The sequence below is a fragment of the Protopterus annectens genome, chromosome 12.part0 (assembly GCF_019279795.1).
Source record: "Protopterus annectens isolate FY-2018-M chromosome 12.part0, PAN1.0, whole genome shotgun sequence".
Taxonomy (NCBI): Eukaryota; Metazoa; Chordata; order Ceratodontiformes; family Protopteridae; genus Protopterus; species Protopterus annectens.
In genome coordinates this window covers 506,115,912-506,132,593 of record NC_056746.1, presented here as the reverse complement: position 1 = coordinate 506,132,593, position 16,682 = coordinate 506,115,912, and the positions used below count along the sequence as shown (strand labels likewise).

General features: G+C 41.1%; 1 protein-coding gene across 3 annotated transcripts in view; it reads left to right on the top strand.

Annotated features, from left to right (window-relative positions):
* VWA3A (von Willebrand factor A domain containing 3A) overlaps positions 1–16,682 on the top strand; it is a 2,208,650-nt gene that overhangs the window by 564,566 nt on the left and 1,627,402 nt on the right. The gene's annotated exons all lie outside the window — the stretch shown is intronic.

Here is a 16,682-nt window from a genome sequence, read left to right as displayed (position 1 = left end):
AATACACTGCTTCTCTTGATACTCATACTCATAAAAATTAGTGTCATTGCCAGGTAAATGATTATTCCCAAAGAATAACCTGAGATTGAGAAGCCTAGAATATAATTTCAAACTAATGAGTAATCTCCCTATATCGTACCTAAAAGTAGGAACAAAAGAAAATCCTCTTTTAAAAAGACTAACATGTTGATCAGTAATATTAAAATCTGAGAAATTGTAAATCATGAAATCATTGCACTTTCAATCTTTCAGTACATTTCAATATTTGTACTATCTACATCACAATGTTCATCAACATCAAAACAACAGTTGTTACATGAAAAAATCTCAAAAACAGAGCCATCATATTGCTTTTCATCAGACAAGATAGGACTAGAGTCTAGTTTTAATTCTGATAATGGTTGTGCCACTGGTTGTGACACAGTTGGAATGAACTCCCCAATCTCCCCCTCTTTTGGTGATTTTGTCCTCTTGGGGGTATTGTGCTTGCATAATTCTGAAACTGGGCTCAATTCCTTAATCGATCTGAGCACCTCAGTGGGGGTGGATTGTCTAAAAAAGATTCACTGTTTTCCACATATCAGTCTGCACAACCTCAGGATGTTCATCGTGCATACAGCTGCAGTCCTTACATATGGGTTCTCCTGCCGTCAGGCGGGTCCTCGGTCAGCCGAATTCCAAAGTCTAGGTCCGGCGTTGGTTGTTGTCGCCTTCTTCCCTGACGTCAGTGCGACAGGGGTATATAAGACATGGCCGACGCCATTTTCTTCAGTCTTTTTTGCCGCGCGGTGCCCGAAGCAGAAGCAGTTCGCAAGTGCCGGTCGGCCAGCTCCTGAAATTAACGAAAATTTGGAAACCGAAGTCTTCTTTAAAGCTAAGTACCCCATTGGGGAAACTTTTCTTGCCTCAGACCGATGTCAGACAAAGTTAACAATTGTATTTCTTGTGGGAAGCAAATACCGCATAAGGATTTCCATTCCCTCTGTATACCTTGTTTAGGCCCGGACCACGACGTCTCGGGCTGTTGCTTTTGTGCTACCTTTAATAAACGCACTATTAAGCGTCGGGCGGAGTTCGACCAGCACTTTTTTGGTAAAGCTTTTAACTATAAAATGTCGTCGGAGACTCCGACTACCGTTTTGTCCAAAAAACGCAAGGACAAAGACCGACACGCGAGGCCCGCGGTCTCAACCGACACCACGCGAAGACCAGCTACACGTGGTCCGGTTCTCAGTGAGGCGCCTACACAGCCCCTGACTACCGACGATGCTTCTCTGGCGGTGTCCTCTGTACCCGAGACCGCAGGTTCCTCGGCCCACACCCTGACTACAGCTACCGAAGCAACTGTGAGTGTTGAACCTCTTAATGTGGACAGATCTACTTCCACCCATGGTGTCTTCAGACCTTCTTCTTCCTTTTCCATCAAGGCCTTTACTAAGTCTAAATCAGCCATGCACTCCCAGAGGCCTGTTGCACAGGGCCCATCTACAGGCCCCATGCCTAAAAAGCAGATGCTCAAAATGGCTGAGGATTTAATTACTCTTATCAGGGGTTCACAACCCCCACCGGACAAGAGACCCAGAGTGGAGGAAGAATCTCCCTCTTCTGACCAGGGCTTCATTATTTCAGAACATTCTGATGAAGAGGAGCATTCGTACTCCCCTTTTGAAGATTCTGATGCAGAACAGTCCATTCCTTCTGTATCCCCCCCAGAGGATTTCTCATTCGGGGAAACCTTGCATACCTTGAGGGAACACTTCCATTGGGAAGGCCAGGATTTTTCAGATTCAAAGAAAAGGCTTAGGGAATTTCTTCTACTACCCCAGCACAGGCCTCTGGCGATACCTCCTGTCTTGGACATGCTTGATGATGTTTATTCGGAGGCTTGCCTTAATCCGGATTCCCTGCCTCCAGCCCCAGTCAAGCCTGATAGGTACTACAGAGTTCCTAACTCACACCAGTTTCTTTACAAAAGCCATAATGCTGACCCAGAAACCATTTCTCAGGGTCCCAAGGGAATGAAGGCCTCTACTGCTAAGAATCCATTAGCCAACGAAAGAGAGTCTAGATCCTTAGAAAGGTGGGGAAAAAAGGTATATACCTCGGCCACTCTAGCCATGAGGGCCTTAAATTGTCAGTTCCATATGCTTAAATATCAGCAGTTTCTGTTATCACAATTAAAGGATAAAATGTCACAACCTGAACAACCAGATCTGAAGGAGTTGCAGGATATGATGCATAGTGCAGAACAAGTGGGCAAGCACACCTTGCAATGTGGTTATGATGTTCTAGAGGCCTCAAGTAGAGCTGCAGTTACAGGATCAGTCATTCGTAGACATGCTTGGCTTAGGGAACAAACCCTGCCTTATCATGCCAAGGCTAAATTACTGGATGCTCCTTTACAAAAGGATGTGTTATTTGGTACTAATGCTGAGGAAATACTAAGGAAAATGGAAGAAAAAGCTAAATCTATGCAAACTGTTAAGGCTTTTCTATAGGTACAACCACCACGTTTTAGTAGAAATTGGCCTACAAAAAACTGGTCCTTTCCAGCCACCGACAAGCCCCAAAGAGGTAGATACAGACGCGGAAGGGGCAGAGGACAATCTCAAGGATCATATAGAGGCAGACAATGGCAACCACCAGCATCAAGAGGTGGCGAAGACAATGCACAGCAATACAGAAAATAAATCCAATGACTTTCCCCTTTGCATGCCAAACAAGGTTCAAGTGGCAGCACCCTTGGGAGGAAAGCTGGCATTATTTTCAAAAAATTGGCATATTGTCACAAAAGACAAATGGATCCTGGACATTATAAACAGAGGCTACAGATTTCATTTTCACACTCTTCCAAAAATGAGAGGCATACCGAACCTGCCACACAATCAAAGGGCAGAGGCTCAAATACAAATTTCAAAGCTCATGGACATGAAAGCTATTCAAGAGGTTCCTACTCACGAGCAAGGTCAAGGTTTTTATTCCAGATTATTCCTGGTACCAAGGAAGGGAACCGATTGGAGACCCATTTTGGACTTCTCCATCCTAAACACATTTCTACTAGTACCAAAATTCAAGATGCTCACCTTACAGCAGCTTCTTCCCATGCTGGGCAAGGGGTCTTGGCTGGTAACATTGGACCTAAAGGAGGCATACCTGCATGTCCCAATCAGACAAAGCTGCAGAAGATACCTCAGATTTCTTGCAGGTTCAATCCACTATCAGTTCTCTGCATTGCCCTTTGGCTTATCTACTGCACCCAGAGTATTCACAAAATGCCTGGCATCAGTAATTGCCTACTGCAGACTTCAAGGGATACAAATATACCCTTATTTGGACGACTGCCTGATCCAAGCGGACAGCAAGCACATACTTCTGGAGCATCTGGCTTATGTAATACAGTTATTGAATTCTCTGGGATACTCAGTCAACAAAGAGAAATCCAGGCTAACACCATCTCAGAAAATAATTTTCCTGGGTGCCAACTTGGACACAAACACCCAGATGGCCTATCTTACACCAGAAAAACAGGGGCAACTAACTCAGTACTTCAAGATACTAGCAAATTGTACCAGGCTAACTGCAAGGAATATCCTGCAGGCGCTGGGATTCATGGCATCTTGCATTCTTCTAATCCCATGTGCAAAGTTGCATATGAGGAAACTTCAATGGTACCTAAAAAACCTATGGTGTCAACACAGCCACAGTTTGGAAACAATAATACCACTAATTCCATGTTTACAAAAGGAATTTCTATGGTGGGCTCAAGCATGCCAAACAAACGCAGGTCTACCATTCAGCAAGCCTCAAGCAAATGAAGTCATCACAACAGACGCCTCAGACTACGCCTGGGGGGCACACATGACAGACAGGTGCATTCAGGGCAAATGGTCCCAAAAGGAAAAGCACCTTCACATCAATCAAAAGGAAATGCTAGCAGTGATAAATGCAATTACAGCTTACAAGTACCTACTGCATCCAGGGCAATTATTAATAAGAACAGACAACACCACAGTAATGTGGTACATAAACAAACAGGGAGGAACACATTCATACCCCCTGTGCAGGCTGACCATGTCACTTTGGAACAGGGCTCTGGAGTGGCAAATCGAGCTTCAAGCACAGTACTTGCCAGGTATGGAAAACACGCTGGCAGACAATCTAAGCAGAAATATGACAGACCCTCACAAATGGAAGTTGCATCCTCAAGTGTTTACAAAGATAATCCAAGCCTGGGGAAGGCCAGACATAGATCTCTTTGCCTCCCACAAAAATCACCAATTGACAAAGTTCTGCTCAAGGACATTTCATCCAAAGGCCCGGAGAGTGGACGCCCTTTCTTTCAGTTGGGCAGCACGGACAGTTTACGCCTTTCCACCTATTCCTCTACTGACCAAGGTGCTTTTGAAAACAAGAACAGACAGACCAAAGATGATACTGATTGCTCCAGACTGGCCAAGACAACAATGGTATCCACTCCTGAGGAGCCTAACACATTCTCCTCCCTGGACCCTACCTCTAATGCCTCTCCTTCTGACTCAGCACAGCTACAAAACTCTTCACAGTCAGCTGAAAACACTCAATCTGGCTGCATGGAAAATTCCTTAATACCACAACAGACCCTACTCTCCAAGGAGGTACAGGATGTCATTTTGGAAGCCAGAAGGCCATCTACTAGAAAAGCTTACTCCGCAAAATGGAAACAGTTTTGTGCTTGGAATGAGAAAAAGGACCAGGATCCTAGAAAACTGAATTTGCCTCAGATATTACATTATCTAACTGAGCTGCTGAACAGTGGACTGTCATTCTCATCCATTAAAATCCATGCCTCAGCCATTTCTGCAGAATACAACACTGATCCACCCTTATTCTCTCACCCACTCGTAAGACAGTTCCTCAGAGGGGCTAAGAATATAAGACCTCCAAGGAAACAACCAATCCCAGCCTGGGATCTTAATTACATACTGGAAAAATTGACATTGCCTCCCTTTGAACCAGCTGCCTCAACAGATTTACAACATTTGTCCTGGAAAACAGCTTTCCTTCTGGCTATTACCTCAGCTCGTAGGGTCTCGGAATTACAAGCCCTCATGGCTGTGCAGCCCTTTCTCATCTTCCATCAGGACAGGGTTTCCCTACGAACCAACCCGTCATTTATGCCTAAGGTAGTATCCAGAGTAGCGTTAAATCAGGCCATACACTTACCTACCTTTTACCCCAATCCTCGAAACAAAGGGGAAAGCCTGCTACATTCCTTAGACATCCATAGACAGCTGCGTTACTATTTGGACAGAACAAAGCCGTTCAGGAAATCAGAACAACTTTTTGTGTCCTATGCTGTAGGAGCTCAAGGGAAGCCAATTTCCAAACAGACAATTTCAAAATGGATAGGTCACTGCATACGTTTTTGTTACTCTTTTCATGGTAAAACTGTGCCTACAGGCATCCGATCCCACTCCACAAGGGCCACAGCTACCTCTACAGCCTTCCTCAGAGGAGTTCCTACCAAAGATATTTTGGAGGCAGCCACTTGGAGTTCGGTGCATACCTTCACTAAACACTACCACCTACCTTTATACTCCAAAACAAGAGCAGGCTTTGCCACTGCTGTGTTGCAGGGCATTCTGGCTCCTCCTAATTCCACCTAGTGCCTACCACCCTGTGCGTAGCTTTGGGATTCTACCCATATGTAAGGACTGCAGCTGTATGCACGATGAACATAGTACAGTTTTGTAAAATGTAGATGTTCGAGTGCTAATACAGCTGCAGTCCAGGTTTCCCTCCCTCCTTCCCCTCTTGGTACAGGCCTAGTGGCTAATTCCTCCACAAACAACCTGTTTGGGTTATCCTTCTATGGTGTATTTGCTCGCAACTACTGAATTTTGATTATATTGCATTGCATGACTATACATAGATATATAAATTATGTATTGCCTTCCTTCTGGGGGCACCTGACATCTGGGGCAAGAAAGACTGAAGAAAATGGCGTCGGCCATGTCTTGTATACCCCTGTCGCACTGACGTCAGGGAAGAAGGCGACAACAACCGATGCCGGACCTAGACTTTGGAATTCGGCCGACCGAGGACCCGCCTGACAGCAGGAGAACCCATATGTAAGGACTGCAGCTGTATTAGCACTCGAACATCTACATTTATGGTAGGTACAAAACTGTACTTTCCTCATTAGGAACTCTGTCTCATTATTCAAATTGTCTCTAACCACACCATCCCCCACTTCTTTTGGAAGGGTAGGCTGTCTTTTCTTTGTACTCAACTGTGTCTCTAGTTATTTTCTTTTGGTGTGGTTAGAAACCATTTGAATAATGAGACAAACAGAGCTCCTAATGAGGAACCTGAGGTTGTGCACACTGATATGTGTGAAAACACTGAATCTTTTTTAGACAATCCACCCCCACTGAGGTGCTCAGATCGATTAAGGATTCGAGCCCAGTTTCAGAATTATGCAAGCACAATACCCCCAAGAGGACAAAATCACCAAAAGAGGGGGAGATTGGGGGGTTCATTCCAAGCGTGTCACAACCAGTGGCACAACCATTATCAAAATTACAACTAGACTCTAGTCCTATGTTGTCTGATGAAAAGCAATATGATGGCTCTGTTTTTGAGATTTTTTTTCATGTGAAAACTGTTTTAATGTTGATGAACATTGTGATGTAGATAGTACAAATATTGAAACCTACTGAAAGATTGAAGGTGACAATGATTTTATGATTTACAATTTCTCAGATTTTAATATCACTGATCAACATGTTAGTCTTTTAAAAAGAGGTTTTTCTTTTGTTCCTACTTTTAGGTACGATATAGGGAGATTACTCATTAGTTTGAGATTATATTCTAGGCATCTCAATCTCAGGTTATTCTTTGGTAACAATCATTTACTTGGCAATGTCACTAATTATTTGCATTTCAAGAGAAGCAGTGTATTTATTCCACCATATAATCCAGCAGTAATGGTGTTTGAGTGCCTTTGTAGTGCACAGATAAGAAGATGTCTAGAACAAGAAACACTGTCTAATAATTTAACTAGTGCAGAACAATTTTGTTTGAGACAACTAAGACACAGTAACCAATATAAGGTTATGAAACCGGACAAGGGTGATGGGATTGTCATTATGACAAACACTGAGTATGCATGTAAAATGCAAGTGCTATTAAATGATGCAGCAACCTATGAAAGGGTGTTGAGATTTGATGTACAGAGGGCCTACACAAAAATTGATTGGCAACTTTATGAATTTATGTGTGAGGGGATAGTTTCCCATGATGAATTAAAATATCTTTCAGTGGAAAATCCCATTATCCCCTCTATTTTTGGTATCCCCAATATTCATAAGAATGTCAGTTTCCCTCCATTTAGGCCCATTGTTGCAGCCAGAGGCTTGAAAACTGAACCCCTAGCATCATATATAGACATCACTTACTAAAACATATTAGACAAAGTACTGCACATTTTCAGGGATTCATTGTATTGTCTGGACTGCATTAGGAAAATTAATGGTGCTCTTGTAGATGAGTTTTGGTTTGTCTCAGTTGATGTCGTTAATTTATTTTCGGTTATTCCCCACCACACTGCTAGAGTTTTTTTGGCGAGAGCTTAGCCAAGTATAGTGATTTGCATCAGGTAAAGAGAAGTCTGCTAGTGGTTTTGTTGGATATAGTATTATTCAAAAATGTTATTCTGTTTGATGGTGAACATTATGAGCAGACAACTGGGGTTGCAATGGGTGCTAGGTGTGCGCCTATTTATGCCAACCTTGTGTTGGCAGAATGGGAACAGCAATTTGTGTTTAATTCAGTATATAAGTCAAAGATTATGACATATTTACGCTATTTGGACAATATACTTATTTTGTGGAAGGGCTCTAAACATGACTTGGAAGAATTTATTGGTTTCTTGAATGAAACAACTGCTTTTCTCAAGTTTACAAGTCACATTGATAGAGATAAAATAGAGTTTTTGGATATTCTTTTATATAAGGAAAATGGTCATATCCACTCAAATATCTAGCGCAAAAAAACATACTGCAACTCTTTTTACACTATGAGAATTGCCATCCCCATGTCCGGTGAGTAACGGTTACTCATGTAACAGTGAGTGTGGAAGAGAGGTGAAGAAGAAAGTACAGGCAGGAAGGAGTGGGTGGAGAAAAGTGTCAGGAGTGATTACCTGTAAGAGTGAAAGGGAAGGTCTACAAGAGGGTAGTGATACCAGCTATTTTATATGGGTTGGAGACAGTGGCAGTGACAAAAGGCAGGAGTTTGAGCTGGATGTGGCAGAGTTAAAGATGTTAAGATTTGCACTGGGTGTGACGAGGGTGGACAGGATTAGAAATAAGTATATTAGAGGGTCAGCCCAGGTTGGAAGGTTTGGAGACAAAGCCAGAGAGGCAAGATTACTGTGGTTTGGACATGTGCTGAGGAGGGATGCTGAGTATATTGGGAAAAAGATGCTAAGGATGAAGCTACCAGGTAACAGGAAAAGAGGAAGGCCTAAGATAAGGTTTATGGATGTGGTGAGAGAGGACATGCAGGTGGTTGGTGTGACAGAGCAAGATGCAGAGGACAGGAAGAAATGGAAACAGGTGATCCGCTGTGGTTACCCCTAATGGGAACAGCCGAAAGAAGAGGATGTTGTCCAAAAGAAAAATGTGGTCAAGGGACAGATGATGCATCGGGTTTCCAGATTGATAAGTCAAGAAGCTTGTTTTAATGTTGAACTAATCAAGCTGATTGATATGTTTAAGAACAGTGGATACCCTATGGATTTGTTGACTAAGTTTAGTAAAGAAATTGAGGAAAGAAGATGCAGTGATTTCAAGCCCATTCTATTGGATAATAGTAGAAAGTGATAGTATTATTACAAAATGTAATGATAACAACCCCAGTCAGAATAGTTCCTGTGGGGTTAAACTCCATCACCATTCCAATAGAATTAAAGTCAAAAATATTATTCATACTATATGGGATAATGTTTTTACTCAAGAATTAAAGGATACACTAGGTCCCAGACCAAGGTTTATTAATAGTAGAGGCCTAAATTTAAAAGACTTGTTAGAAAGAAGCTCTGTTGCTACTGTTCAGAACATTGCACAGATGGGAAAATACGGTACATGCAGTGTGGCAAATTTATTAATGATGGACCCTATGTGCAAATTCATAGTTTCAAAAGAAGTTTATAATGTCCAGGGTACTGTAATTGCAACACTAACATGGTGGTGTATGTAGCCACATGCTTATCATGTGCGGCATTTTATGTTGGGATGACCATGAGGAAATTAAGACTCTGTATACTTGAACACAACAGGGATATCAAAAATAGGAAGTCCACAAATGCACTATTTAACCACAGTAAGAACTGTAGTAATTAGAAAAAGGTTTTATTTTGTGTCATTGGCAGGCTACCCAAGAAAGATTTTGGAGGGGATACTAAAACTTTACTGCAAGTAAGAGAATGTCTATGGCAGTTATGCCTGGATGCTACAAAGGCGCCTGGTATCAATGACAATATCTCTATAGCCAGTGTTTTAAAATACAAATCTCAGTTTATATAACATTTCTACGCAACATTTATTTGATTATTTAAATACAGTTGGTCAGTGATTATCTTATATTGATATTGTTTTTATACATGATTTACAGATATAATTTATTACACTATCATTCATTCATATGTAGTTTAACAACGTTACAAAGTTCTGATGGAGCTTTCACTACATTCTATTTTAGAAGTATATCTTACTTTTTTACTGTTAGATGTTAGAGAGTAAAGATACCAGAGGGTTAATTATTATTTTCTCTTTGTAAGGTATTAATGATGTAATTATTTATGATGTAATTAACTGTTCTGCTCTGATATTTAAGTGTTAATTGATTTGTATTAGACTGTCTCTGATGAAGCCCAATTATGGGTAAAAGCACTTAGTCAGTGTGTTTCTACTTGTGGAATTAAAGTTGTTGTGCCTTTCAGGTCACGGATTGGGTTATGGTAAAGATTGGGATTAGAGGTGAGGACCCAGTCAAAGGTGGAGTTCTGGTTGCTGTGCTTATTTATATGGGTAGGATTGAGATCAGTTGGGTGAAGCCAAAGTTTATAGAGGAGTTTGGGCTTTCAGTACTTAAGGCATCCCAATCAATGTTCACCTCTCCCAAGACAACAGTCTCATAGGTGATGTTAACAGAGTTCCAGGAGAGAACGTGTTCTAAAATAGGGATGTTATTCCCTGGAGGGGGGGTATAGATGGCAGCAATGGCTAACCTTTTGTGAGTGTTTAAATGACAGTTGGCTATGAGGATTTCAGCAGATTGGAAGTCTGGAGGAGTGCTTTGAATTGGTTAAAGGTGAGATGGTTAGAATATAAGATAGCCACATCTCCACCTTTCTTTTTGATGCAATCATGTCTTAGGATGTTGTAAACAGGAGTAAGAATTTCATTATCTGCTATATGGGGGTTTGAGCCAGGTTTCATAGAGGCAAAGGCTGTCAGGGGTATGTGAAGATACCCAGACATGGAAAGGGTAGATTTTATTCATGATATTTTGAATGTTCATAGAATGTATAGTTAGGTTCTTGGTGGAAGTAGATGTGGGAGTATGGGATGTGTTAGGTGTGGAGTTGTGGAGTTGTGAGGGGTAGGCTGAATGAGAAGAGCAGTTATTGGGACTGGGCTTTGGATATATATCTCTGGATAGTAGGACATTAACCAATATTTTTTTAGGTAATTGAAGAGGTTATACTGGGGGTGCTGTCTTGTTTTGGTTATGATAGACAAATGGTTATAAGGGGTGGTTATAAGAGTTGAGGTAGGGAGAGGGGAAAGTTTAAGTTTATGTAATGAGGAAGTAGAATGCATAAAGAGAGATGGTTCTATAGGGAAGGAGTGAGTGTGCGAGTGGTTGGTTAGTGGAGAGGTACAAATGGGTGAGTAGAAGTTAAGGGGTAGAGTTCCTATATGAGAGGTTGCTATGGTAGCCAGAAAGAGAATGTGAATGGTTAAGATACGGAGAAGGATCATATTTGTATTAACTATTTTGAGAGTCGACATTATGTGTGTAGTAGGGATTAGTTAAGGGTTATAGAACTTGATATTTATAACACCAGGGAAGTAAATATTGTGGGAAGAAATAGCCAGGGAATTGTTATGGCTAGGCATAGGCCCTATGGCCGATAGCCTAGTACCAACATATGAACCTATAGAGGGTTGAGGGAGTAATGAGTAATAGAAAGGAATGTGATTGGTAGAGAGTTGTAGGAAGGAAATAGTTGGTGATTGGAGAGTGAAAGGGGAAATTGAGGGGTGGGAGGAGGTGTGATCAGGGGGATGAAAGTATAAATCTAATGAAAGAGGGGGTGGGTGAGAATGGGGGTAGGGTAGGGGAGCGGAGTGAGCCCGAGTATAGTGAGGGTAAATGGAGTGGGTTGCACCATCACAAACGAGGCCAGAGTGAGCAGAACAGAAATGATGAGCTGCTATGGTGTGAAAAAAGCAGGTCAGTGCTGTAGCACAGAATATCAGACCAGGAACGTAAGACCTTGTATTGGTCTTGTCTCTAACCCCTATGAGCTAGTATAGTGAGGCAGCCATCACCTCTGTAGTATAGGTATGGGATATATCTGTAAAGTTTTGCCAATAGGGAATCCTAAGTAGGGAAAAATAAAAACCTCCTTTACAGGGATTTTAGAACTACAAAATTGCTAGACTGGTAAGTTATTAAAAAAACAAGGGGGGGGGGGGTCTAGCGTCCAATAACAGTGCACACTATTTACAAGGCACAATGTACAGGGAGAGTCATGCCACTGGAGTCTTGTCAAAGAGGAACTAGAAGGTTTCCTCAGTGAAGTAGGTCAGGGGTCAGAGCCTCCTTATTTTGTGCAAGCTCCTCTTCCTTCCAAGAAAAAGCAAAAGACTAAGAATACAACTCCTCCCCCCAGCAGTCAGGGATCCACAGAAGTAGAATTATTTTTCTCAAGGGCTATTTAAAGCTTTAATCTCTCTCTCTTTCTCTCTTTCTCCCTCTCTTTCAAGCCCCTTCAGTTCTTTTTTATACCCCCCTTTCCTTTACTTTGCCTCTGAAGAGACATAGGGATTCTTTTTCAGATGAGGAAGATTCTGATTCTGAGAGGGATTCCTTGGCTCACTCCTCTCAGATTCACTTACCTGTTGGGTTTAAGTCTGAAGAGGAGGACACTATGCCCCCCTGATTCTCCTTTAGAGGAGATTTTCTTTGGAGACGCAGTCTTAAAAATTATACATTTCCAGTTGGAAGGCAAACGGGTGTCCATCATGAAAAAAAGATATTATGACCTTATGTATATGGGAGTCCCAAAACTATCTGCTATTCCTACTTATGTTCATCTTTCTCACTATTGCAGTGGCCTATAACTATTTAGATTGTATCCTATTCCTGACAGTATGGCCAGTCAGTCTCCAAAAGTCTGTGTGTTGAGAACTACAAAACAACAATCTAGGTGCCATTTTCTTCAGTACTTTCTTGTCACCCATGAGAGAGCACCTTTGGGCTTCACAAGATTAATGGTTAGCTCTGATCTTTCATTTTTGGCAGGTAAGCCCTTTTTTAGGGACCTTTTCCCTCAGAAATTATATATTTTTTTCTATTTTGTGACAGAAATTGGGACTTTCCCTCTTTAAGAATACTGGCAATATACTATGCTGACATTTTAGCAGAAAAGTCTTATCAGGCAAGTTAGTTGTAGTAGCTTGGGCTAATTAACTAGGTCCTGGGCAATTTTGTTTAGAAAATGTGCTGCTTTTCTAGTTTTTTTGAGTGAAATGAAGGAATTATATGTTTAAAGGGATTGCAAATATATTTTGATGGTGGTGTACATGTTGTGACAACTTACCTTCAATTTTACTTAATTCAGTGACACTTTCTTTAAAAATGGACTTCTGAATTGTAGGGGACCAAAGTGCACTGTTTATGCATTTACATTTGTAATATTTGGGGGACTATGTAGGACATTTTAAGTGTATGTACTGCTTGTGAACACTAGAGTGACAAATTCCTTTCTGACTGACTGACTCCAGCAGCGCTTACATACAAACAAACTTCTGCCTCAGCAGAAATATGGATACCCTTACTGGTCCTGTAGTTCTTCCTTCCACTGTTACTAAAAAGAAAAAAAAAATTAAAGAGCCCTTGCTTGCACTGCGGGCTCAGTCTACACCTCAACCATTGGTGAGTGGCTTTGCAGTGGCCACAACTTGTTCCTCAGACCATTTACTGGTTTCCCTGCATCCTCCTGTTGTAGTTCCCTTATGCTACTTTACACTAGCTATATCCTCTGAGGCTGTACCAGAGTCTATACCAGCCAAGGGAGAGCCATCTTCTTTGGGTATGAGAGTTTCTCCAAGATATTCTTCCCATGGTGGCCAGTCAAGGTAAGATATCTATTGCCCAGATTGAAGTGCCATCCTTCAAGTTGGTCTTTTTCTAGGCATGTCCATAGTAAGAAGAAACAAAAAGTTAATATGTCATCTGTAGACAGTTTGTTGATAAAGATGAATTACTTAGTTTAGCTAAGGGCTTATTGTAAGTTTTGAATCCTATGGAACAGTGCGAAAATGTACACATGACTCTCAAGTCCCCAAATCCTGAGCATATTTTATCAGAAGGGGATTTTGAATGTAAGACTATGTAGGAAACAGGTGACACCTACTTGGGATCTTAAATTTGTGATGATAAAGTTAAGGCCTCTCTTTGAGCCAGGTCATCTGACTGATTTATGGTACATAACTTGGAAGACTGTGTTACTTATTGTTCCAGCTTCTGGAAGATGAGTATCTGTTTTGCAAGATCTCATGGTGGGTGAACCTTGTTTGGGTTTTCATAGAGCGAGAGTTATTTTAAGAATAAACTCCTCATTTATGCCAAAAGCTGTTTCAGAGTTTACATTGAATCAAGCCATCAGTCTACCTGCTTTCTATCCAGATCCTAAAAATCATGGAAATTATCTATATTCTGGACATACATAGACAGCCTGGGTATTGTCTTGATGGTAAAAAGTCCTTTAGGAAAGCTGAATAGCTGTTTTTCTCTGTGATGGGACAAAGAAAGGAGAACCATGTAAAAACAGATTATTTTAAGATGGTTGTTCCTTGTTATTGCTTTTTATAATTCCCACCATGGCAAATCTATTTCAGGCAGAGCCTTATCCTCTTTAATGGGATACTGGAAAGGGGTGGACTCTAGAAGCTTTCTAGAATCAGCTAGTTGGTCATCTGTGCATACTTTTACAAAGTATTACAAACTGGATTTCTTCTCCAGGTCTAGGATAGGCTTTGCTAGGACCATTCTCTAGGGACTCCTGAATTCTAAATCTTCCTTCTCCCAGGATGGATAAGGTATAGTAATCTACTCAAATCTCTGCAGACTACTGCAGTAGTGAGAATGATGAACCTAGCACAGTTGTGTTTGAATTCCTCACTGCTGCAGTACTGAGAATGATGAACAAAGTACAGCTGTGTTTGAATTCCTGACAACTGCAGTAGCCACACTCATACTCTGTCCTCCCATTTTCTATATATATGTCTACTTTTTGAGATATTAGTTATGTGTTTCTAACTTTTTTGGTTTTAGGATTACATTTGGGGGGGGGGGGGGCAAGAAAGTCCGGAAGAAAGTATTGCCTAGGCTTCTGTTTTTTCCATGTGGTTCTTGAGACCCAACAGCCTGGGTGCATGTGTTGAGGGAAGCTAGAGACTTTTGAAGATTGGGTGGCCATTATATCCTAGGCAGGATATAAACTAAATAGTTACAGGCTACTACAGCAAGTGAGGAATTCAGCCATCTACTGTTATGGTGAGTGCAACTTATACAACTGTACTTTATTGAGGCATTGCAAGATACTTTTGTTACAGCTTCTGTGAACCCTGAAACCCAACCTCCTGCCCTAAGAAGTCTGGCAGATTTTATAAAGATCCGGACTACCACAATTTTTTGTATAAGAACCCCTCATCTGACCCAGTTATCATTTGGAATCTTAAAAACCTACTAAACTCTGGTTTTCTGCCAATAGCCTTTTAAATCATAAATATAGTATGGCTATTGACAGGTATGGAAAAAAGGTTTATACCTTCTCAACTCTTGCCTACCATGATCTCAAATATCATATGATTATTTATCCCTTGTCCTTGTCAGGAGACCTTGATAAGCTTTTATCTATATACCAGATTCTAAGAACAAGTCCTCTGTTGTTTCCATACTAAATTCTGCCACCCCAAAATTAAGCATCTATCAAATGCAGCTATGGTACAGCTGATGCCTCCTCCAGTGCAGATACTACTGGTTATGGTTTGAGGAGGTTTTCTTAGCATAAGCTTTTCTCTGTTCCTGGGAATGTTAACTGTTAAATCTAAAACTCTAGATACTCCTCTGGATAGAGATTCTCTTTTTGGTTCTATTGCAGATGATATTTTCAAAACTATTCAGGTAACAGAGAGAGAGAGAGAGAGAGAGAGAGAGAGAGAGAGGCAAAAGTATGGTCCTGTTCCGAAGTTTCAAAGAAAATACCTTTCTAAAGAAGGTGCCTTTTTTTTCATAAAGAACAAAAGGCTCCCCAAGGGTAAAATGTATTCAAAAAAAGAGATCTGAAGACAAACCCAAACACCAGTTCGCGGGGCCTCAACCCTCCTCCCTTTCCTGGCAAACTAGCCTCCTTGTCACTAACTGCTTCTGTGTACCACCCCTCTTCCACATCTTTGTCTACCCCTTGCCTATTTATCAAAGAAGCTTTCACTTTCCATTCCAGTTTGGGAGTCGCTCATCAAAGGCAATTGGGTTATTTCAGTAAATCATGGTGGTTATAGGATGCCATGGCTTTCTTTTCCACATAGATTTGAAATTCTTCTTCTTCTATCAAGACAACTCCATTTAATCCCAACAATTGTACAGGAGTTATTTCTTCAGGTTACAATAGAATTTGCCCCTCTTCTTCAGAAGAGGACAAGTTTCTGTTGAAGGCTTTTCCTGGTTCCCATAAAAGAGGTAAAAATGGAGATCTGTTCTGGATGTGTCCCATCTTAACATGTTTCTGAGATTTCCAGAATTTAGAATGCTTACTCTGCTGTCTTTTCTTCACATGATTCTGCCTCAAGCTTTCTTTGTGACATTAGATATAAAAGATGTGCACCTTTATATCCAATCCATCTGGATTACAAAAGATGCTTTTAAGGTTCTCTGCTTTGTAACATCATTTTCGATTCTGTGCTTTACCCTTTGAGTGTTCGACTGCCCAAGAGTCTTCTCAATGTTCTTAGCTCCTTTTGGGCTTTCTGCAGGCTCCAGTGATTATAGGCTTTCCCTTACTTAGATAACCTGCTCCTTTAGGTTCCTACAAGTGAAAAGCTCCTTTTAGGCCACAACTTTACAAAAAGTCTGCTTCACTAAATCAAAACTGGTTCCATTCCAGGATCTGGTGTTTCTGGGTTGCAGGCTCAGTTTTGTGTCAAATGTTCCTAAAGGAATACTTCCAATCTCTTTTTTTTCTAGATATGACCTCAACAAGAGAGATCTTGAGAGTCCTGGGGCTAATGGCCTCAACTGTTCTAACGATTTCTTGGTACAAACTCCATATGAAAATTTAGTGGCATCCCAAATATATATGGATTCAACATTGCCATCCTCTGAACTTCCCAATTCTTCTCTTG